This window comes from Bombus affinis, chromosome 5, assembly GCF_024516045.1.
Source record: "Bombus affinis isolate iyBomAffi1 chromosome 5, iyBomAffi1.2, whole genome shotgun sequence".
Taxonomy (NCBI): domain Eukaryota; kingdom Metazoa; phylum Arthropoda; class Insecta; order Hymenoptera; family Apidae; genus Bombus; species Bombus affinis.
In genome coordinates, this window is record NC_066348.1 from 15,290,093 (window position 1) to 15,315,226 (window position 25,134).

The following is a 25,134-nucleotide window of genomic DNA, read 5'->3' on the forward strand; positions in this document are numbered from 1 at the left end:
TATTGGGCAGGGTAACTTGCATTTTACGTATATTCAGAAACATCGAGAGCGACGGTTTTAAGGTTTCGTCTATTAACACGTCATTGAGTGGTCACGAGTGAACTCGTGTTTTCATGTATAGCGTTCAGTCGTTTGATTTTGCATAAAATTGGCTGTGGCACGCGCTGCGTTTTGCATAAAATAACCGGTCAACAGTGTGTTAATACATTTGGAAATTTTGAATAGCGGTAATTCAGGATTTATTCATTGATATACCTATGTATATAGAAATTTCACATACGAGTAGAGACGATAACTAAAAATATAACTGCAGGACTGTTACAAAATCAATGAAACTTTCTTTACACGAAACTATTTCTCTCCGTGAAGAAACAAACAACAGGTGGAATAAAATTCGCGAGAAAGATAGACTCACGCGTCGTTTCGATTTTCTTTCTAGATCAGTTTCTTGGAAGAATTATATCGGACCGAATACTCGGTGGAGAAGACTTCCGCGCAACTAGTCACGGGTCAGTCGCGGAGAAAATCGTGGTAATTCCGTCAGTATTTACGCGTCGTTATTGCCACGGCCGAACACGAGTTCCTAGCTAACGATGACTGGAGAACCTCGTGGATGCCCAGTATTGTGTCAGTGCTATGCTATTTGCAAACCTGTTAACGTTATTTGCCTATCTTTTAAATCGTCTCGATGTTGATTTATCGCGTTGAACTCGCTCCATCGCGATCTTTCTGGCTCAGCCGTCCAGTGTAAATCGATTGTTGCTTTAAACGTAACCGAGCTCTTTCACTTCCCATAAATTTTCTCTTATTTCTCGAAATTTCCCCAAGGAAAGGTATCTCCGCTCTTGCTTCGAGTTGTTAGTTTGCTGTATACAGAGCTTTTCAGGCGTTCTGATCAACTTTTGCATAATTCTGCGGCGCACAATGTTACGTAAACAAACGTAGGTTTGTTTAAAAGTATATAGGAAAAAGATAGGAAGATTTTTGCGTGCCTCGCTGAACTTTTATGCTTTGCGAAGAGACAGGTAAATGTCAATTTTATAATAAAAATTCAATTACCAATGGTTCTAGGGAAAGGAAGAATCCTTACGCTTATTTAAATCGATAATCCTAAAACAACCTAATTGAAAAACTTAGAACATCTTGTATAATGCGAAGAAGAATATAGGAAAGTAAAAGATATCGACTTGCCCCGGTCAACTTACCCAAGTCTATTTAACCGTAAACCGACCCGCTGACTCACAACTCTGAACTTTATGTTTCCTCGGGATACCAGAAAAGTTTTACGTCTGTTTAGAGTAGGAGATCCCATCGATCGGATTTGCCAAGAAATCAAACGATAAAACTATCGCGATTCGGTGACGATATAATCAAAGACGTGACCAATTCCTGCCCGCGACAACGAGCCTGGATCCAACGTCCGTTCGTCGAAAGGTTTTATCGCGCTGCTCTTAAACCTTTTACGATTGTACGCGATAGCGAAGCATCCAGTGGATTGTAACTTCTGGATCTCTTTCTTCTTCGACTGCAAAGCTTCTTAACGTCGATCTCGCGATGCTAATTTCCGGATCGGTTCGTGGAATTAGCGATAGTTAGACTTAAGCCGAATTTACTCGGCCTCGGGAAAGTATTGAAACACTTGTAGGAATCGTTGCATCGTTACGAGACTATCGCGATATGACGTAATACAAACATAAACGTTTTCTATGGTACGTTGAGATAGTTTCGCTAGCTGCAACTGGATCTTCGCTGTTAAATCTCTTTCCTCCTTTCTTCGTTCTCCGACTGTAAACCACCTTAACGCGAGTCTGGCGATGCTAATTTATGGATCATAACCGGCCACCTCTGAAGCAGCTATGAATTATGGATCGAATTAGAGCAGACCTCGTAAAGCGGTTTAACACTCGCATCAATCCGGAGAGGACTAAAAAGATCTTTCATCAGGTTTACGAGCTCGCGACCACACGTGCTGCTCTTCGCACCTCTCTTGTTGGCGAATAAAATGGACGTATAGCGTACAGCGGTGGTACGTGGTTTGCATTCGAGTCGCCGAGATTCCTCTTCGCTGCGAACGTCTTGAGCCGCGAACGTTTGAACATTGTCCGTGGGGAACGAGATTATAACGAGTATTCGCATTTACCGTAACGACGCGACGAGCCGACTTAGAACGACCCTTTATCCGGTTAAATTGCATTAATTCAACGAGGGTACAGCAATTTCGAGTCTGAGACCAGATCTTTGCAAACTCTTGTCACGTGCGACTTTCTTGCCTTGCTAATCCGCCTACAAAAGCTTCCGAACTAATGAAATTTTTACCTGTTTCTCGTCATTTTTCTAGTTTATGATGTTTATGTGGCAAGTATTCTTTTTAGGGAAACCTTTGTACAATTTAGGTAATTAACACTTTACTGACCGCTAGCTGTTCAACAGCATACGCGCGTCCGACCGGCAGCTCAGGCACAGATTCTCCCTGGCACTGGCTCTGTTTCGGTTTAGACTCTTCAATACCATTCTTTTCGTTCATCGCGAACGGTAAGTTTTTCAAATTGGTATAAAACTGTGGAAGCTCGCAAGGCGACGCAACTGACGCAACTGAGCAAGGTACCTTAGTACTAAATAACAAATTGCTGCTCAAATGATGTAGTATCGTAAGGAAAAAGCCTGATTAGAGGTCGATCAAAACGAGGTCGTCTGTCCTTCGGTTGTTAGTTCACATAGGGAGAAAAGCCTATGTGACTAAAGTCACTTAGTTCTTGCGGAGCGTTAACAGGATGGGATTAGAGAGAGGAAAAAATAACGCTAATGAAGGGGGACGATTTGAATTTAAAGAGTTGTTGATCGAGAAGCGTTGAACGGTTGATCGAGAAGCGAGAGTGAATCGAGAGGTCAGAGTTAATCGAGGAGTCGAAGAGTAGAGTTGTTAGCGTTGTCGTGTTGCGAGAGGTGTTAGCGTTGTTGAGAGATCGAGTGGTTAGCGTTGTGGAGTTGCGTGAGTTACTAGCGTAGCCGAGAGATTGAGTTGTTAGCGTTGTCCAGTTGCGAGAGTGGCCGAATTAGAGTAAGATTGTTACTCTAGTTTGTTACTTAGTTCCAAATTAAACAATCATCGTTTTCTGTCTAATTAATATCTGTATAACTAATTTATTGTAAATAAATTACAAATTATAAATAGTATGAGGAAAAATTTATACCTAAATTTCCCCGATACTACAATAATGAGAAAGATTAATCGGTTATCGGTCGGTAAAGTGTTAAGAGAACGTGTGTTTGCAACTATATTTTCTATATTAAAAACACAAGAAACAATTATGAATCGATGTTGCACGATTCGTAACGAGATCTCGAGATCCTCGGCGCCGTATTTCAAACGGTTGTTTTAACTCTTGAAACACGCACACGTTAATACCTGACATATTTCATAACGTCACTCATATACAATCTCCTGTCCGAACGGTACTGTAATGAATCATTGGCATTTGTTTGTTTTACACGGAGACTCAAAGCAGTTTACACTTGACCCAAATTATAAGAAATGTTTATAAATAGAGGCGGATCGATAGTACTTGAGCTTGGTGGAAAGTGGGCCAAGTTGCTGGTGTAAATTGACGTTGATTACAAACTGTAATTTCGAGCCTCTTCGTTCCTCCTTCAAATACACGAGCACGAATGAAAATCTGACCCTTTGTTCCGTCATTTTTGTCTCCGGGTCGCTCTCTCTTGTTTCTCGCGACGGATTTCTTGCCGCTGTTCCACTTGCAAAAATTAACCCTGCTTGGCCGAAAAAAATTACCCACTAATATACTACGACGTTATAATAATCCACTTTTTTTCTAATTTTAGCTGCTCGAAGTAGGAAATTTGAGATAAAAATGTCGGTCAATTGTTTTTAGAACAATAGTATATTTCCATTGCAAGAGCCATCTGGGCTTATAAGTTGCACGATAAATTGCTATTTTTCTTTCTTCATTTTCCCCTAATCAAGATAACATACCGAAAAAAGAAGTAGCTTGGGGAACAAAAGCCCGTCTTTCGTTCGCTACTTTGTTACTGCTCGTTATTTCGAAGATCCTTTAGTTGGCCGCGAAGTTTTGTTGCGCTCGTCGACGTCTCGACAGTTTATTAGCGGCGGGTTGCGGTAAAGTTTTCGATCGAGACCTCGAACACTGGCTTTTTTCAAGCCGAACAACTTCCCAAGAAAATTTCCCGTGTAATTAAAAAATGCGATGCACGGTTTCTGTAAGAAGATCCTCCGATAAGTTCTCCTCTATTCTCGCTATACAAGAAGTAATTTAACGCGTTTCACGAATTCTATGTTACGTCCAGACGATATATTTAATATCAAATTTAAGAGAATAATCATGGCAAATTTTCTCGTACAAATAAACGAAACAAAGATACAGACTAGACGAGGATTAATACTTAGATTACGAGGGCTTTGACGATCTTCTCGCAGAGATGAAAAGTCCAGACGCACGAAGTTCGTAAAGGAAATCGATAGTACGAGTCGCTGTATGGTCAGACACCGGTCAACGTACGTCACGATCATAGAATTACTACTTGCTTTTCGAGGATTTCGACAATTTTCTCACAGAAACGAAGGAGACAGAGATACGAGATTTTTCAGGTAATCAAGTAGCACGAGTCACTGCATTATCAGACACGAGCGGATGACGACGATACGAGTCACCCGTAACTCCGACTTTCTCCCATGAAAATTTCATACCTTCCTGTGTATTTCCATCAGAAATCCCAGCATTCGGATCTCCTTTCCTCCCCCCTGCTCGTAGCAAAAGAGCCTGTTTAATATTCAGAAGTACGATCTCAAACAATTTTTCCCAGACGTTTGTCCCAAATATTTGTTCGAATCTTTTCTTCCGTTTAATCACTGTGTACTTATCACGTTCGCTCTTATCCTGGGAGCACACGATCCACAGCTAACCACGATGATCTATAACACTCGAAAGAAGTTGGCCAACTTGGCGGATCCTCGTCGTCGTTCCGTATATCCCGTGGAACTTTGCGCGATATTAATCGCCGACGATGGTCGAGAGACTTGGAAAAACTTGTCACACTCCTTTCCCTTTGCCGCACGATATCGGCGACGTTGCACGCTGATCTTTCGGATGTATCGTCGCATTCGAGACGAGCATGGAGTGCAAGAAGAGGACGCGTATGAATAAATTCAAGGCGACGAGGGTTCTCGAGGTCAGCCCGCGAGGGCTTATCAAGCAACCGCTACCGAGCTTATCATCTTTTATTCAGAATAAGATTTCGCGATACGGTGACGAGGATCATAGGCTGCGGTAGATTGCCATACAGTTCGCAGAGCCGACTATCTAACGGATAAATGAAACCGTGTGTTTGTTAATGTTAAATATCCTGAATACGGTTAATGTTAAATATCCTAAATATACAATGCTCACAAATGTGTTCGAACACTTGTAGAAATATTTTACGAATTCGTGTAACGTATTACACGCGTTGTGTGCGTATATATTTTGTGCTGTGGATTTTCACATCGGTTTCAAATTTTCCCAATATAATCACGATGGTCGTGTCTCGTTACAGTGCCAGCGAAACTTCAAATAACAAACTTCGTATAACAAGCATAGTATATTCGTAAAAGGTTTTCATTTTCGCGAGCAACTGTATAGGCTGTCCTCGATCTCGAAAGCGTATGGTTGAGGGCGTAAATCGAACGTTCCGCGTTACGCTCGTATCAAGCACGGTGGAGGATGTCCTTAAAGGTCGTACTCGAACAGCAGCTCCTTGCCTCGAAATAAGATTAACCTTCCCGTTCCCTGGAGTTTCAGTTTTCCGCTAGACCTGCCCTGTTTCCGCCAGAAGCACCGCCGCATACGTAAATTTCATGAAGCCGAAGCAAAGAGGGAAAAATAAGGAAAAGAAGAGAGAAGACGGGGGAACGTTTGATGGAAGTCAATAGGTTCTCCACTCACGAGCTTGTTTCACGTCTTTCGTCCTGTGTACGAGCAGATTTTTGAACCGAGACGACTGGAAGGAACTGAGTCGACTGGTGGGATCGTTAGACGCGAGACTCGAACTCGAGAAACTCGGGTAGCTTCTGGGATATTGGAATTATTCTCACGTTGTTGTCACTCGATTCTTCTTCACATCGGTGGAGTTACTCTGCTGGAAAGCGAACGGGATTTCGATGGACGGGAAATTGATTGTATCTCAGCGGTTGTTGTTGCTTTCTTTTTGCACCTCGTCCATCGATCGAGGAGATTACTCTGCTCTTCTCTTAACGATATATCGCGAGAAAAGTGTGAAAATTAGAGCGAAAATTTATACGGATAACAGACCTGAATCTTTGTAATTGCTTCGTTATAGGAAATTTTTCCGTTGAATTATCAGTTTGCGAACAAGAAAGGATTTTAACCCCTTAACCTACGATTTACGTTCGAGAATTTTGGGCCGAAAACATAAACAAGCTCGCGCAGCCTTCGAGCCACTCGCACGACTTGTGTAGCACGTACTACGGCCTGTGCCCGTAATATTTACGTTTGGTCCGATCATCGTACTACGGGCTATGCCCGTAGTTGCAATTTAAGGAGTTAAGAACGCAAGAGTCGAAGGATCGACAGAGTCGTTGAAGAATTCGGATAGGCGAAATTCGAAAGAGTTTAGAACGAGGAGACAAGGAGACAATGAGAAAACGAGTCTGCGATTCAACATCCCTACAAAACATTATCTCTCGTTATAAACGTAATACACGAATTTAGATTTCCACCTTCGATATTTCTATACGATTTACTATAATCCATAAATCTCTTTTTCGATGAACCGTAGTCGATATTATATCGCGCGAATAGCGTGAAAGAGAAGAAACTGAAACTGAATATTCCTCGCAGAGCTGTAAGAGCGCGGAAAATTCATGAACAAACACGCTATCTTTCACTGGCGGCAAGGATGAATAGAGCGAAGGTAGCACGGATGGAAAACGGAATATAAAAGTCGCCATCAATAAGGATATCGCGTGGAAAACGGTTCGTCGACGGTGATGGAATAATAGCGACTATCTGTCCAGAATCGCGAGTGAAAATCCCGAGAGACGGAGAGGGTTGCAGTCGCGGTTTTATTGGATCGTTTGTTTCGCTAGCGAGAAGGAAACGAATAAGACGGAGCAGAGAAAGAGAGAGAAAGAGAGAGAGAGAGAGAAGAGAAACTGTGCGGGGACGTGTGCGTAAAATAGCGTGGCTACATCGACTCGAACAGAAGCTTACCCATTTTCCTGTTGAAATTTGCATGTTTCCGCAAAGCATCGAAACAAGAAGGTCGTGTTGCCAGATCGGAAGATCAGGTGGTTGTTTTCGTGTCGTGTATTTACTTGCTCTGAACAAAAAGAGGTAGAAAGCAGATTCTGGGGAAGAGTAGTCACCAGGTATTTTTTATTTAACTTAAACGCAATATACTTAAACGCTTCGTGATCTATTTTTCCACGAGACATTAGCAGGTTAAACGATCAAAAATAAAGAACGATCCTTCTCATGAATTTCAACCACATTTTCACGGATAAAATTTCAGTGAGCCGAAAACCTATTCAAAGTCACAGCGATCCGATCGTATTTTCTTAAACGAGAACCGAATGATACAGAAAACTCTGTTGAAAACGCATCGCGAGTCTTGGTGGAGCAACGAGAGATGGAAATCTACGCCGCGACAAAGCATCCCATCGCACGCTACGATCTTAAAATCCGACGGAATCCGTTCAGTCTGTTCCATCAGCAGCGAAGAAAAATTCCATTGTTCGCGAGAATCTGCCCCCACCCGATGCTCTTTCTTTCCGTCCATTTGCCAAGCGTTTGCATATTCCATTCGGATTTGCCGGGAGTCGGAAGCGAGACGCGATCGTTGTCCCGCGCAAGACGTATTTTATTCCCATAGGTCCGGAAATCGACACCGCAGCGTTCGTGTTCCAGGTGCAACGCTGCTTTCGTAAACGCAATCGCGATGTCCCGAAACGAAAGGATTATTGGCATTCGGTTCGCCTCGAGAAGCTGGGAAAAGGATCCGTTCGCGTAGAGAATGGAATCTCAAAGGTGCTGGATTATTGGCTATCGCGAGGGCCGACCATCGCGACGATTCCGAAGAAATCCGGCTGAGTAGAATATTGACTACCTTTCTCACGTTACTTGGCACAGTACGTGTCGGTTTCGAGTTAAGGAGTCTGACTTTTTACTCTATTTTTGTTCATTTTTTAAAGATTCTCTTTCGACAGTTTATTTATTCAGTTGTTTGTTTGTGTTCTCGTTCAGCCGTTTGCTGGTTCGCTCGTTCGTCGATCGCTCGTTTATTCGTTTTATTTGTTTACCCGTTTATTAGTCTCGGGAAAAACACTTTAACCGTAAAAAGAGTCGCGTAATATACAGTGGCGACAAAAAGTATTTGCCCACTAGCGCATTTATCGTTGCGTTTATGTGGCAGTTAATTAGATCAAACTATAATAAATTTCGTATTGTATTCTTCCTCTTCCACGTATCACTCGAACGGTGAATACCAAAAGAAACAATTGATTTACAGGCTTTGACGTCTCAGTTCAGTTTAGCGCGTCTCGATTTACAGAATGTCGTTCCAGTTCGTTTGGACTGGAAAATAGGTCGAACAGCTCTCTAAATCGATTACTCCATTCATCGTAGGAGGCGCGAACGCTTTGATTCCAAACTCGGCTGTCGGTCGTTTCCATAGCGAGGGAAAAAAATCGATAGACAACGACCATCTTTCTTTCGAGTCTGACACACGTCAGCCCGCACATCGATCGTCACCGACGGAGGAACGAGTGTCAATAATTCTTTGTTCGTCAAGGACCACAGAGGAATTCGTGTCCCGCCCTCGATTCGGCCTCGACCGACCACTCGATTCCATAGATCACCATCGTCCATCGTTTTTTATCCTCGATTTATAGCCTAACGAAACCTGTTAACCTAACGAAATGCTACTAACGACAAGAATTTTTTATTATTACATAGAGAGCGGCACATCTCGTTAATTTCATTGATCTTGCTCTACGATCGATAGTAACGATAACGTAGCTACCGTAAAATTATCGAGAACATTTTTTACGAGAAATCGAGAAATCTACGATAACAAGTTGTCCTGTTTTCAAGCCACGTTTAACATTCGGCGAGAAATAGGCGAAGATGTATATCATCTGTCCAAGTTTCTCGAATCTTTGCCATTTCAAGAAACTCTGGAAAACCATTATTCTAGAAGAGAGAAAGAAGTGGAAAGCATCGCTCCTTACCAACTATTTCTACGCACAGTTCGGGAAAACGTTCTAAAGCGCTGTTTCTTCCCGGCTATCTCCACGGCCCTACGCACAGTTCCTTTTTCTTAAATCTTCCCCGACCCCGTACTTTGCATAAGTATCATCCCGATAAGGAGTGATAAATTGCAGCCAGCTTCGTTATTTCGAGGACCATAAAGAACAGAGAGATACCTACTACGTAGAACATTATCTTCAACAAAGAATCTTCCCCCGAAAGTATGAGACGAAATGAATGCAGAAGATATCCTTGTTGAGAACGTCCTGGGACTCTTACACTCTTCTACGGTTACAATGTATTTTTTTAAACGAATAACTCGATAGAGAATAGCGTATGATACGTGTCTTTCTATTTATCGATCTTTTCATTCTCCTCGTTGCTACTACTGACAGTGTAAGGCAACATAGAAGATCAGAAGATGAAACGAATAACAACCACCGGTTCTTCGTTAACGTTCTCATCGTATTAGCGGCACCAGCAGAGAGCACACTCCTCGAAATACGAAACTCGACGGTCGTACTATGTTTTCGTCTTGGAATCGTCACACGTACGCCTCTACACCGTCGAAAATAATCCTGATTGTAGGAAAGGAAACGCATCAAGGTTACAGAGAGGAGACTAAAAGCGTCGTACGAAACGGAAAAATGGTTTGAAGATTCAAGGCTTGTTCTCCTCGGGCAACGCCTGGCCAGCCAGAGGCACCCGACCAAATTAGAGATTCTTGGTTGGATTAGGAGATGACTGGAATCCGCACCGAATTCGCCAGACTTCCACTCGCTTCCACTTTTCCCTTTTCTCTTTCCTAACCAAGCCAACAAAAAGACGTATCCACGGGGATCGAGTTTGCTATTACCGTGTCATCCGGATTTGTTCGCCGATGCAGATCCCTCGAAGGAAACAACACGTTGCTTGGGTCGGATTAGAAGAGTTTCTTTCGTTGTTTCGGGATTACTAGTTGAACAGGATTCGCGTACAAAGAACGATATATTGTTTTCTAGTTCATTTATCGTACTCTTTTCACTCGATACTTTTGCACAACTTTGAATTATTTTCTTCTCTTTCGGCAGAGTTTCTTTTCTCGTCGTTGAAGATTTTAACGTCTGTGTCGTTTTATATAAAGAAATTCCAACGTTATAATATGTAATATTACGTAACTGACCATGGCAGGTTTGTCAATTGAAATTTCATTTATGAATCGCGTTATATAAATCGTTAGAAACATCTTTCGTTACATAGTTTTATGTGAAATTACGTAAACGCGGATGATATTTTGAAACTGCGTACGAATAAGCCTAAAGCTTCGTTGAAATCCAATTATAATTAATATCTAAAAATTTTAATTAATTAATTTCCTAAAGCAACTGCAAAGCTAGATCTGAAAGGTGTTAGCTGAACCGTGGATCAGCACTTTTATTGGGAGATCAAGTCATTTCTTATAAATTAACTGGCTCAACTCGGAAGAAGATTAATCGAAAGAAAACGAGTATTCGAATTAAATGCAAATGTACAATTTCTCCGCGTCGCCTCGCGTCGATTCGCAATTTCAGGCGCAAGTTTATTTCAATTAGGTAGAAAAGAGAAACAGGTGACCTGGTAATCGCGTTATCCCCAAGCGAGTCTTTGTCTGAAAAACACATGCCAGTCTTTCTTTCGTCAAGGAACGCGTAAAACAATTTCCTCTGTAATTAACGCATAATTGTTTCCCGATATATCGGCTTGTAACGATCCGATGAAATTCCTCGCGACATTCTGCCAATTTCTTATCGTATATTCTTTTCTTGTCGCCTATCGCAGGAAATATCTCGCAATTTTTATACATATTTTCACCTTTGTTTTAGATTTCATCGACGAATAACGAAATTCAGCATGAATAGAAATCGAAGGAAGAAAAAATAACATCATTCACAGGGTAAATAACTTTCTTTTAACGACGTGATGCGAACCAACTTCCGCTTTCTGTGGCATCCGCGAAACGACACGGTCGATTACCATCGAGAAACGTTACCGATACCATTCAATTCACTGGGAATAATCGCGTTGGAAAACACGAGGCTTCGCACGCAGAGCACGTCTCGCGTGGAACAGTGATTTCGACCATCGAGATCGTGATTAAATTCCGCGATCGAGGCTAGTACAGGGGTGAAACACCGGACGACCGTGATCGTTGGAAAAGTCACGCATCGAAGAACGCGACGAAACTGCCATGTATGTGAATTAACAAACCGGCGAAAAGCGACGCGTTTATAAAACTATGGTGACAGAAGAGGTCTCGAGTGATGGCGTGATCGAATTCGCGATAACGTGGAAACACAATGCACCGCGGATTATGGGAGAGCATAACGGCCTCTGATGGCCAGCTGCAATTAATCGATGCTCTTTGAAGCTCTCCTATAGCTGCCTACTAGTCAAAGAGTAGGGAAAATCGGGCTTGTTGAAAGCACGAATTGATCGATTGGTAATTGGATAGGATTTGTTATCTGTAGGGAAGCCGGGGATGAAAAAGTTGGGAAAAAGTGGAGGAGAACAGATGGAATGGAAGAAATGAGGGCAGATTTTCAGAGAATTATCGTCCAAGTTTGTAAAGCTTTTCTCGGTTACGACAACGTGTTACGAAGGGTTGCAAAGAGTTATGGAAAATTACAAATGTTCAGAAGAGTTGCAAAGAGTACTATATGAGAACACGTGGCAAGCTACGAAAGAAGAATCATTTCACGATCGAAAAATCTCCACATAAATGGTTGTTAATTAATCGATAATTAAGAAACAGAGACTGATCGATACTTTTCGAATAATTGATCGCGACTATCCTCGCGTGCAATCCAAAGGCAACGCAAAACTTGTAGGAAAAGTGTTTTTTTTTACCGTGCAAAAAAATTCATTACTAGTAGTAATTTATAGTTTGTGTAATTCCGTCGACCATATTAATTCTACTGTATAAAAGGCTCTTAAACCAGCAGTGACCACATACACACATACACACATACTCGTGTTTCCCACGTTCTCTCACAGTTACAAGTTCCATTTACGTGTTCATGAAACCACGACACGATACAAAGAATAAAATATCCTCCTCCTACTATCTAAGTTACTTGCTTTCAGTGGTGGCGAGCGAATGGACAAAGGATCCTGATAAAAGGTAAATTAGAGATGAGAAAAACGATGTGGGGACCATGGTATTCGCGACTGTAACGATATTTCGGGCACAAAATGTTGGATGCTGTAGCATGTATCCCGAGGGGAAGACGTCTAGTCACGAAGCTAATTAACGGAAACCGTAGTATGTACATTCACGCAAACATATCCTTGGAAATCCATCCGTCCTGTTCCCGTAACCGTAGGCGTGCCCAGCCACCGTCTCTTTCTAGTCTCAAGCGTCGCGACGCGATCTGCCGCGCGATAGTAAACTCGCACTAATTGAATCGTACCGGTGCAAAGCCAGCGTGCCTCCTAATAAGAGCTGCAAATACATTAGCATCCAATCTCGATGGGAACTGGAGGCCTGGTCCGGATTATAATTCGTGAGATTCTACGTTGAAATTCCGTACGATAGTTGTTGCTTGCTATCGTATCGATTCGTCGGCGAATCGCGAAAGGAACGTTGCTTCTTTGTTCAGGTAGTTCAGGTTCACCGTATCTCGATCATCGTACTTTTGGTGAATGTTTCGGTTAATGTTATTAAGATATGTATAATTTTGTGTGCTAGACTAGAGTGGCCGCGTAGTAGTGACACACGTATGTGAATATAAGTGTGTGGAAGTATGTGTGTGTGCGGTGTCCCGAAAAACAGACGAATGTAACTGTTCCGTTGGCAGTGTGGTATGGAAGATGCTGAGACAAAGAGAGTGCTGAGACGCGTGCAAATGTATATCGACGAAGATCCTGGAAATCGTTTATTAAATAAATCTAAAACTATTTTAATATGAATTTTAAGGGTAACCTTAGCGTTCCTGTACTTTTATTTCGACAATTAAGATCCGCAATTCTCAACAAATGTTAATCTTATAGTCGATTTTGTCAGCGTGGCGGAGCGTGTCAAGCCGTGGCTGTCTGATCGCGAAAATTTTGTAATCTTCTGGTTGCAAAACTTAGTTACGTATCTTTGTCCGCAAAGTCTATAGTAATTCCATTCAGAGACAAATCGCTTTAAACATCTCTTTTCTTCGAAACGACATTAAAATCAGAAAATCAGCAAAAACGTACTTGTCGTGTTTATTCTCTTAGGATCTTCATATCCATGCAATAAAGATTACCATCTCTCTGGTGTTTGAGATTGCAGAGTTTCGGCTAAGAGGATTATACTGTCCTGGGAATGGGGTGTTATTTTGTAATTATATGGAAGTGAGTTCTTCAGGATTTATAGTTTGTAGCAGAATTTATGGTTTGAAGTGGACTTTAATATGTATAAAAATACAATTACAAGGAAACTCTGAAATTGAAAAAGGAAATATGCGACGATATTCAAAGAAATAAAAGAGCAGATAAAAAAAGGATAAAATAGCGCAATTCCCGCGATATTGGTAGTGAAAAAAAGGTAGTAGGAGGAATTCAAATCGAAAAGCCAGAAAGTCCATAAAAATAAAACAGTCATACTGAATTTAATTAAAGTGTAAACGAAAACTCGCGTTCCAATTAGATTATCTCTATTATCTTGCAATATCCATCCCACTGTCTAAAATACCTCCTGTGTATACGAATTCAAATTACAATTAGTCCACATCACTGCCCCCCCTCTCTCTCTCTCTCTCTCTCTCTCTCTCTCACTCTCAATCTACTCTCTAAACTTGCAAACTTCAAATAAAATAGATCGCGTCAGAAGCAGCACCACCTTCAATTTGATCCAAATGCAAGCGAAAACTCGCGTTCCAATTAGATCGTCTTTACTATCTTCTGAATTTTTCTTTCGATACTTGAAAACTCGTTGTAACTACGAATTCAGTCGGCTACAGGCCATTGCTTTCCCAATCTATCCTCTCAATAATCACAAACCAATCATTTTTTCCCGATAAGAAAGAAAAATCCCTCTCTTGCCACGGAACAACCTCCATCGTGATTCGAAGAAGGCACACCATCCTCGTCGTTATCGGTAACGAGATTCCTCCGGAACGGTTGCCGAACAAGGGTCCCGGGCTTGTTACTTTGGAGAAGTCATCGAGAGGGAGACAGTCGAAGACGAAAAGACGACGATGAACGCGCGTCCACCGGTCGCTCTCGAACGTTATCGCTTTCCAATAACACCGGACACAGGCGTTGCTCTGCATTAACAATTCAATTCCATATTTCCCTGGAGCCGACACGACTGGTGCAACCGGACTCCCGTCTCCCCAGGGAAATACGTTGTTAGTTAATGTGGCCAGATCCAGACCACGTGGATCCCAAAGCAACGCCCGTTGTTCTCATTATTGGTTCGTGATCCCATCACGAGACTCGTAATGCAACGGACGTGTTTCCGAATCCCGTTACGTCTCGAACGTGACGCGCTCTCGCAAACCAGTACGGGAGATGTACTCCTCGTATCCTCTACCAGACAGCTTTACTGTTCCCTACCGTTTTATTACCAACCTCCGATAGCACGAACGATCGTCCAGGATACGACAAACGAAGCAGGCAAATCCTTGCGGCTCGTCCGAATGATGAAAAACGGAGAAAACGATTAAAAGTAACGATCTTCGAATTCTTTTTCTCTCATTGGTGTTATGCCACGAGGTTTACCATAGGCCGTGTTCCTAACCGTCGCTCGTGGTACTACAGTGTCGCAGACAGATCGTTTTATATATATATTTTTTTTATTTGTTAGAATATTTACAATCAATTCTCGTTGAGAATTTTCAGTAACTTCATTTGGTGTGATACAATGACATGGTTTATAGTAGTTTATATCGTTGGTTCTAGTAGGATCTAAGGATTTAATCTAAAGGGTATTTTCCTTTTAGTCTGCGGATCTGGTCCGTCGTGTCAAGTAGTTGGCTGACTAATGGGTTGCGGTGGTTGTTGACTCTTGCGTTATATCTGCTTCAGGACTTGTATATTTCATCTTTGACTGTGAGTATCTCGAGGTCGCGGTGGATTGTTTCGTTGGTAACATACCAGGGTGCATTTATTATTGATCTTAGCGTTTTCGATTGGAAGCGTTGGAGTATTTCAATGTTGGAATTACTTGCTGTTCCCCATAGTTGGATTCCGTAGGTCCAGACAGGTCTTATTACGGTCTTATAGAGCGTAATTTTGTTCTGCGTGCTTAGGTTGGAGCGAAGGCCAATACAATTTTTTGAGTTTGTCCCTGAGTTGCTTCGATTTGTCTATGATGTGTTGTTTCCATGTTAATCTCCTATCCAGATCGTCTCGTCTTATATGACCGGCGAAATATATATGTCGGGTTATCATTAGAGTTAGGGGCATATATTGAACCTTCACGTGAATTGGCCATCGTTGTGATGTACTAGAGATGCTATTTACTGATACAAATGTGATTATTACAGATCAGATGATCGAGATGTCGATGACAATGTATTTAGGTTCGATAACGAATCCACGGTCAACGGGATGACGAATGCGATGTGATACACGATCCGGGTGTGACTCAACGTACAAGTAGAACTTATCTGAATGAACTGAATCGCAGTCCAAGTGGAACTGCCCTTGTATACTCCTCTCCGTACCTCTCGGGTCAATCTTTGTTTTTAAGGAGAGCTATATAATTATTCCATACCTCTGTTAGGTACACGTCCCTCCCGTGACCGCGGCTACGTTCAGTGACCCGTTATGTCACTTGGAGCCCAAGCCCACTGTCATAAACCTCGGGCACCCATACTCGGATTAGAACATAAACAACTATTCCTCAGTTTTATTATTTACGTGCAGTTATAATAAAAAGTCTGGACTAAAGTAAGATCCAGATCGCTCAGTCTAACGAATACATCGTGAGATATCATAAAGTCGGGTGGAATTACTGTAACAAAGCAATTGTATCATCGTTAAATAATTTGTGACGTGTTCATTATATAATTTTAAATATTGTTAAATATACAAGTTTTATATTAACCCTGTTAATTCAGTGTTAAACTCATTTGAACTACCTCTGTTATATTAATGGAAACAGGGAACGACTAATTCGCGACGTCGATTATCAGAATCGTAGCGAGAATTTACGCCTCTCGCTGACGCGTTTTCCTCGCGGTCGCGTCTCTCCGCGAACGGTCGTAACAATTGGAAATGATCCTAGCGAAAGCGAAGAACGTGTACACGCGTATAGGACAGTGAAAAAGTTAGAATAATGTGATCGATGTTGGTGGTGGTTTTACAACCAAAACGCAATATGATCTTCTGAAATCAATGTTCGTTTCAGATCGGATTAAATCCGAGAGAATATTTATAATATTATTATCCTTAATTTTTCCAATGCAAATGTATTTACATGTGTAGCTGGTCACAGCGATTGCGTTACTCGCGTTAAAATTAAATATCTAGTTTCCTATGCACAGAGGGAAGAAGAGAGATAGAGAGACAGAGAGAGAAAGAGAGGGAGAATATAAAGCAGCCCATGAGCATATCGGTATCAGCTCGTTGCAGATCCATTAATATCCGGACAACGCAGAGCGTTTTACGATGCAAATGTTGAAACACGCTGACTCGGTGTAATCTGTAAGCTTCAGCTCGACAAGGTAGACAAGGACGTAAAAACACCACCGAGGACGCATATTAATATCGTTCGAAATTTACCAGCGTTTCAATTTTCGACCGATATAAGCGGCGCATGGAGATCCCGCGTAGACCAGATTTTTTATTCTTAAAAACGTTTCGCAACAGCCAGTTACATCGCTGCTTGGCGCTGATAAAGGAAACCGTCAGCTACGCTCTCCATTTTCCAAGCAATTTTTTAAGGATTAGCAGACAGATTATTAAGTCCGTTTCATGGATAAAGATACAAATTCGATCGATGCGAACGAACACGTAGAATACCATTTTCTCTTCGCTACATTCCACGATTTCTTTGATATCAGACTTCAATGCGCATTCTCCTTCCGGTTTTACTAAATAGAAGGTATTTAGTACAATATCCGAAGCTTTTATCTCAAGTCTTGGAATATTTTTTGTGTCTCAAGGAATTGAAAGCAATTCCTATACTGTTGGCTGTTTCGTTCGAGAGCAATCTCGAAATAAGATCTCCGAGGATAATAACTAGTAATCGATATTTTAAAGTCACGATTGTCCTAGTTTCTTTCTTTATCTCGAAACCAATACCAGCTTTTTAATTTCACGTAACATTTTCCGCAATTGGCTGATAAAACACGAATTCTCTCGTGCACGACGCACGTTAGTTAAATTAAAAATTCACGAGGATGGAAATCGCAATGGTGCGAATTAACGCTTTAAAAATTTCAATGAATTAGTTACGGATTTTTAACTCGTGAAAGTATCGTTCGGTTAGTTTCATAATTAATTAAGTCGCAATTGTATTTTCCGTCGCGATAAATTTTCACCACAGAAAAAACATACGAATCACTTCGGCACCTCTTCTTTCCCAAATATATCATCGATATCATTCGTGAAACTGCATCTCAGCTAATAACTCGCAATCTCGCGACAAAAACTGAACGTTAAGGTTCACCAAGAAGTTCGCTCCATCAAATATATTACGGAGATCCGAAATCATATTCGAGATAGTACTCCGCCAACCAATTATCGGTAATCGATTGATCGAGTGGCCACTATGTTACGTGCAACTGCTACACTTAGCGTCGATATATCTTGTAATCAACCAGTTAACGGTCATCTATGCGTTAATCTGCGTTAAGTTATAACGTGCTTGTACCTCACCTTGTCTTTTTATACGGAGATCCTATCTTCGCCCTTTTCTCTCCGATGTAATCAATCACGTAACTTACTTCTCCCATCATGACATAATACTATCAAATTTACTAAAAATTCCCTTTGGAGAATGTAGGACAGAATTATGACCGAAAGGAAATATCTATTTTAGTAGAATGTAATTGAAAGCTGAAAGAAGTTGTTCTCTTAACACATTGTTGACCGGTCACGAGTTAACTCGTGTTTTCATGGCCAAACGTTGTCGACCGGCCACGAGTAAACTCGTGATGCGCTTTTTTCGCAATCAATTGTTTTTCGAATCACATTCGTAATCAGCGTAGTTTTCTCAGTGCGTTGTTGTAGTATCATGCAAGAGAGGCCTAAGAGATATTGGGCGAACCATAAACAATGTCGCGAGAAAGCCTAAGTGCCGACAGGTCCATCGATGTATCGACGGTCCTTCGATCGAAGAGTTGCGCGGAAAAGACCTGCGTGACCCTGGCCTCGAGCGGTTGCGGGACACTTGCGTGGTGGAGCTAAGAGAAAAGACAAAGGGATGCTGAAGGAGAAAGACGAATTAACAGCGAGTGTTAGTTGAGAAGTCAGAGAGTGCGAATCGCGTTGTCGAGAGTGTGGTCCGCGTGAGAGAGAGCGTTGGAACCGTGGTGACGAGAATTGCAAATTAACTATTTAGTTGTCTTAATTATAGTACGTTATTGTATTTAGTTCACGTTAAATAACCATCGTTTCCTCCTTAACCAACACTTGTTTGATTCATTTTAGAATAAATAACTAATAAATAATATAGTGCAATATAGTGCAATTGTTGGTCAGCATAGTGCATAAAGTATGCTCTTCAAAAGGAAAACGCAACGAAACTAGATATATTTATAAAAATTGTTGTGTGCCATTACACGTAGGTGATTGTTACACCGTTTATCATACGGAATAGAAATATTAAAAGTTGAATAATAAATAAAATTTGTTAAAGTTTATTTATATTGTTTTACTTCCACATTCAATTACGAAATAACCGGTGACATAAGATAAATTCTCAGTAAAATTGCCGCTCAACAATGTGTTAATATTACGATAAACGATATTTGTAATATTACGGGGTGCGCGTGAAAACTAAATAGGAAAACGATTTTGGTAACGTGGAATCGATCGACGTCGTACTGAATTTAAAAATTGCTCGCTCAGAAAAAATGAAAAATATAACATGATCCCCGGATAAATAAAGTAAAAGTTATGTCACCGTGGAACGAAAGTAATCGCGACTCGTTAAAACTTCCATCGTGAAAGAACATCGTCTTAGACGTCTGTGTTTCTGTTGGTCTCGTCGACAGCTTGCACCAACAAGCAGATGAAACGTTCAGAGACAATGATACGAGAGACCGCAATCCCTTGTGCTCGAATCATAGCGACGCTGAACACGATTTCCCCCGAGCACGTGTCAGTGAAATAAGGCGACAGACGCGAAGCTTGTCGCTTTCGCCGCCGACGAAGTACATTCTACTTTAAACGTGTGCTGCAGATCGCATCATCGAATGGCATTATTATTCGCGTGCGACGACACGACAGAAGCACGAACTGCGGAGCTTTTGAAGCTTTCGTGCTCTAATTATCGTCGAAAGGCCTTTTGTACAAATCCATCGAAATTTTGCATCATAAATCTTTTATCGATATTCCTATGATGCAGGGATTGCGTCTTTACGATGTTCACAGATTATAATCGCACCATATCGAGAGAAATAAGAGTTCATTTTGAAACGTAAGTCACAAGAGTTTATTTTGCTAAAAAGTTTCGCTCAGGATCGACGAAACGAATAAATTTTGCCCATGCGACGAATGTTGCTCGTCGTACTCGAAGTATAGAGCTTGTCTCGAAGGAATGAAAAATCACTCGTCAACCTGGAACGATACGTCTTGCAAAAATGTAATTTCTAAAATTTCTCCAAAAAATTACGAATCCATTATACCCACTCTGATATTACCAACGTTAATGTCGCTCATCCTTCCATAGTACTCGATCGAGATAGATCTAACTTTAGCAGTACTCAGCTTAGTTTAGAAACTGTGCCAGCGAATTCGAAGCACGCTCGGCAAATCTCGAAACGTGTCGATATACAGCATTTATCGAGGACGCGAATGTGATAGTAAACGCGCGCGGAAACCGTGTACGTGTCCCTTACGGACGCGTTATCGTACCGAAACGATCTTCCTACGTTCGTTAGCTGAAATTCGAAGAAACGAAAGATCGAGGAAAATAGCGTGGTCTGCCGAAATTTCGCTCGGGACAGCATCATCGCGTGCATTTTATTCGTGTATGCACGTACCATGGGCGTTATCGCGCGCTTTTCAGCATCGCACGGTCTGTACGGAATATTCTGACTCGCTATAACCGTACACCATGCACAGTCGCGCGCAAATAGCTTTTAGGAAAGCCACTCTTATATAGTATAAGGCGAGGCAACGTTAATGATACCTGCTCGCATGCAAATCCTTTTCTAGACTGAGAAGTAATTAAATCGGTAACTTTATGCGATCAAAGACCTTTATGGATCAGAGACCAGGAAGAAAAGCGTCTGTTTCGTCTTAACACAAAAGAACCCGCGTGATCTTAGTCGGCGAAACTTATAGCACGATCACAAAGGAAGGAAAATTTTTCTCCTCTCTCGATAGCCGAAGACGTGTTATATACTCGGTGTTCCCGAAGAGTAATTTAGAAATACGCGATTGGCCGTGAAAATATTTCAGCGTTTATTATAGAAAACTTTTGACTTATATATTGCGTGTGTTATCGGGTTGTCCGGAAAGTGTCTTTCTTTCGCAAACGTGTTTTTTTACAACAGTGCACCTTCGTACAAATGTGAAACCAAGTCTGTGAACTGTCGCGGTGTTTATCTCAACAGAACAAAATGGATCGTACGTAATTCGACGAAATAATATAAAACAAATATTATTTCCTCTTAAAACGAAAGAAACTTTTCGGACAACCTAATATATAAGACATTGCGAAGTTTTATATTATAACAAGATACGACGAGTTCAAAACGTTTCCCGTAACGCGTGTTATGTTCGTAAGATACAATTATTCACACACATCGGCTCTTGCCAAAGTAGAAGGAACAGGAAGTCTGATTCTTGTTCGCTGTACGAAGCGCAACTAGAATTTAACGCGAGATCTTTCTCAAATGAAAGAGCGATTGAGAAACGTAACGACGAAAGTTTAAAAAGTTCGGCAAAGAGCTTCGAACAGCTTCTCCTTTTCAGGAAGACCGTAATCGTCCCCTTTGTCAGTCTAATTTATTCCGTACGAAGCAGCAATCTGTCATAACTCCAGTCCAAGCTGTATCCTGCCACTGTTTTGCGCTCTTTACGATTCGCTGCTCGTCGCTGGACGAATTTCTATTTTTCCCCTGAGAAAAATCTTCCCTCCCATGGATGTACGACTAGACGTCGGATGATCTACTAAATTTCTCTACTGTTGGTTCTGCATTCTCGTAGATGCTTGACCAAAACGATTTCGACCCTCACGGGAAATTATATCTAAGTATGGTAGAAAAACCTATGACAATTCGTTCGATTCGTTCAAGAAATTTCAAGTTTCTTTGTTCAATCTCGTTGCTGTTCGCGCGACGATATTGGCTTTGTGTAATTGACCGATTGAAAATCATAAATTAAGATTTCGAGTATTTGAAACATCGGGAATATCTTCCTCGGCTTTCTAAGTAATTATACATTTATTTTCTGATACGTTCGCAAGAAGAATCAGTAACGTAATATCTAAAACAAGAAGATAGAAATAATATACGGCGGAGCAAGGAAAAGTAGGACGAATGCTTTTCGTAGAGATTTGTAAAGAAAGGTCGAGGAACGCGTTGAAAGCAACGCATTCATCTAGGAAATACGAGAGAACCGCGAATATTCGCAACGGCGTATATCTCGATTTGTCTGCAGTGTCGATTCGAGATACGCTGAGCGCGCAACATTAGTCGATCGAGGCTAAAATTCCATTTGTGGAAGAACGGGAAACGGAGCAGCGCGTAATTACTCGAATCAGAATCAGACGGATCTCAGAGTAACGAGGAAAGACAGCCGGGGATGCATTCGAAATCGAGGCTCGCGAATCAGCTTGTTACTTCTCTCAGAAACGTGCGTGTTAGGTTTCAAATGAACGAAATATAGCCGTCTCGATTTATGTACGTGAGAATTGATCAATTTGCTCGATAACTTCGAGTCGCGGATACGAATTTTGTATATATCAAATTAAATCGATTTTGTAAATATCACATTTGGTCGAGTAAAGTAACATTTGGTCGATTGTGAGCAACAATAGCGTGATAAGAGGTAGTATGAAGGAGAGAGAAGTTTGTCGCCGAAGGAAAGAAGACAACTGACGTAGACAGATGAAGGATAAAGTTGATTGATTACGTTATTTTCGATTTTGTAATGCGTTGAAACGTTGCCCGCGTCGAGGATAATGAATATTGATGATGACACGCGTCCAACGAACAACGATGCGTCAATTGTGTCAAAATTATAATTGTGTTTCTGTTTCATCGAACATATATATCTCACCGATAATTACAAATGTATCCTATGAATTTTAACGCTATTGTATTACTACGCCTACATCTGCACCCAAATTTTATTTAATTTAATCTATATATATATATAGAGAGAGAGAGAGACAGACAGACAGACAGACAGACAGAGACAGAGAGACAGAGAGTAGATAAAATCATACACCTTTTCTCTGGTGTTTGATCTCTCTCTCTCTCTCTCTCTCTCTCTCTCTCTCTCTCTCTCTCTCTCTCTCTCTCTCTCTCTCTCTCTCTAAGTAAGTAAGTTATTTATTATAAAACAGGAAACAATGATTAATTAACACGAACTAAATACAGTGATGTGATACAACTTATACAACTTAAATGGATGATTCACAATTCAACTCACAGCTTGCAATTAACAAGTCGTCCTACAACACTTCTCGACTCTGCACTATCAAAACTTCTTTTACCTTTCTCTATTTATCTGGGGTACATCGGGGTCTTTTCCAGGGTTTTCCCTCCGATACTACATATATATATTAATATTTCTTAGTTGATACTTTATATGAAAATTTGGTCTTAAAAGTGACACGAGAAATATCCAAATCTAATTACGATTGTCGCCAGATTATTAGCTCTTAATGACGATTAATAGCGCTCAATAGTCGCAAGAATAACACGAGAACGCTGTTTTCTGTTTCAGATCACGAGGTACGCGAACGATTTGCTTTTCACCGAACGAGCGCGTGAAGCTCCAGATTTGTTATTCAATCTTCCTCGGCATTCGTTAAATTGGCCCAGGTGCTTCTCGAGGGGCTATAAAAATGGTAAAACACTTCTGGAGAAACATAAATTCCCATTTTACGCGTCTGACCGAGCGGACCAGGCCGAGTTCACCGCGCGCCAACTTATTCCCCCATTTTTCTTAATCCGATTAAAAAATGCTTTACCCGAATTAAAGTAACATAAATTGCAGCGGAGTGGTTCCTTTAACAACTTTATTTCTCCAAAGCGAAGATGTACAGTAAGACATGGAGAGAATTTACGCTTCTATAACAATTTTATAAAACTTCCGTCTATTCTACACATATATGTTTTTTCATATTCTATGGGGAAAAATATCACGATTTTATTTTACGCTCGGTTCTGTAATTAAATAATACCGCAGAAATTATAGGAACGAGCGAGAATTATTTCCTGAAGAGGGAAAATCCCCGGAGCACTTGTTGAGTCATTTCGCGTCATAATTGCCCGCGCTAGATCTCTCGAACAAAATTTCCACGCGGCCATTTTCGAATAACCCACCACTTATGAATACCGAACCGCGCAACTTTTTTAATAATAATACACTACTAAAATCTCAAACAAATTGCAATTTCCTGTACGTTCTGCGTTTAATACGAACGCTAAAAAAATACCGTTTCGGGGGCAGAGCATCTCGAATTCGAGTATACGAGGGGAAATTCACAGAAAGGAGAACACCTAAAACATACATATTTTATTTATGCTTTACCGTTGCACGAAAATTCTTCTCAGGGTAACGTTGTATTTTAAGAAACGCGTGTAACGAGAGGAAAACTTTCTATACAGTATACACTCTATTATCATCTTAAATAAGAATCGAAGCTGTATTTGAAAAAATAGGTCGCTGCTTTTTCTCTCCATTATTCCGTATAAGATTACGAGACATCCATCGAAGTTGTGTTCCTCCTTTCGTCCTACTTCGTAAATCCACGTTATCATTCGCGGATCCACTGGCGACATTATTAATATTCATCGTTGGTGATTTATTCCGCGCGAGAGACGAGTGGTCAATCGGTGGCCACAAACAGGGAGAGTAGGTGCGAGAGAGAATTGCGCGCAAAAAGGGGTTAAACGGGTTCGTCAATGGTTGCGCCTTCGGCCTAGTTTCCGGATTACCGCCGAGGTTACGGAGGTTCATCCTTCCTGAAGAACTATCGAGGTAACGCTGAATTTCGAAAGGGACTAATTGAAATTCCTGCGCAAGATTCCGCAAGAGAGTGAAGTTGCAGGTCTCTCGAGTCGCCGCATCTCTATCTTTGAAGTTTCTTAGTTTTACTTTTTGGTAGTCTTAATGCGAGACGCTCGAAAGGAGATGGTCTACTTTCCGCCATGATCGATACCGTGAAGTATTTCTTCTCGAAACGGTGCCATTTTTTGTCTGATTACTTTTCAACTGACGTTCGCAGAATTTTAATTCAGAACTGGATAGATAGGCGTCTTCGTACGATTGTAAAGAGATTATTTCGGAGATTGAGAGCGTCTACGTCCCATTTTTTACAGATTTAAGCGGCAAAGAATCTACTCTCTCTCTCTCTTATTTCTCTATAATACCTACATTCGCAAGATTACAAATTCAAGAGTTTGCCGCAATAAGAAAGTAATTCAAATTCTTTACGTAATGTTACACATTCTGGAAGAAAGGAAACGACTCGAAAGACGATTTCAAAGAATTAAAGCGAACGATAATG

The 25,134-nt window shown here is 41.1% G+C and overlaps 1 protein-coding gene across 2 annotated transcripts in view; it reads left to right on the top strand.

The window, feature by feature from the left end:
• LOC126916003 (protein-tyrosine sulfotransferase) overlaps positions 1-25,134 on the top strand; it is a 182,906-nt gene that overhangs the window by 98,401 nt on the left and 59,371 nt on the right. Inside the window, exon 3 of one of the 2 annotated variants that reach the window (XM_050721336.1) lies at positions 23,346-23,469. The exons of the other annotated variant lie outside the window; for it this stretch is intronic. The gene's annotated coding sequence lies outside the window, so the exon portion shown is untranslated. The remainder of the gene's footprint in view (positions 1-23,345; positions 23,470-25,134) is intronic. 2 annotated transcript variants of the gene reach the window in all.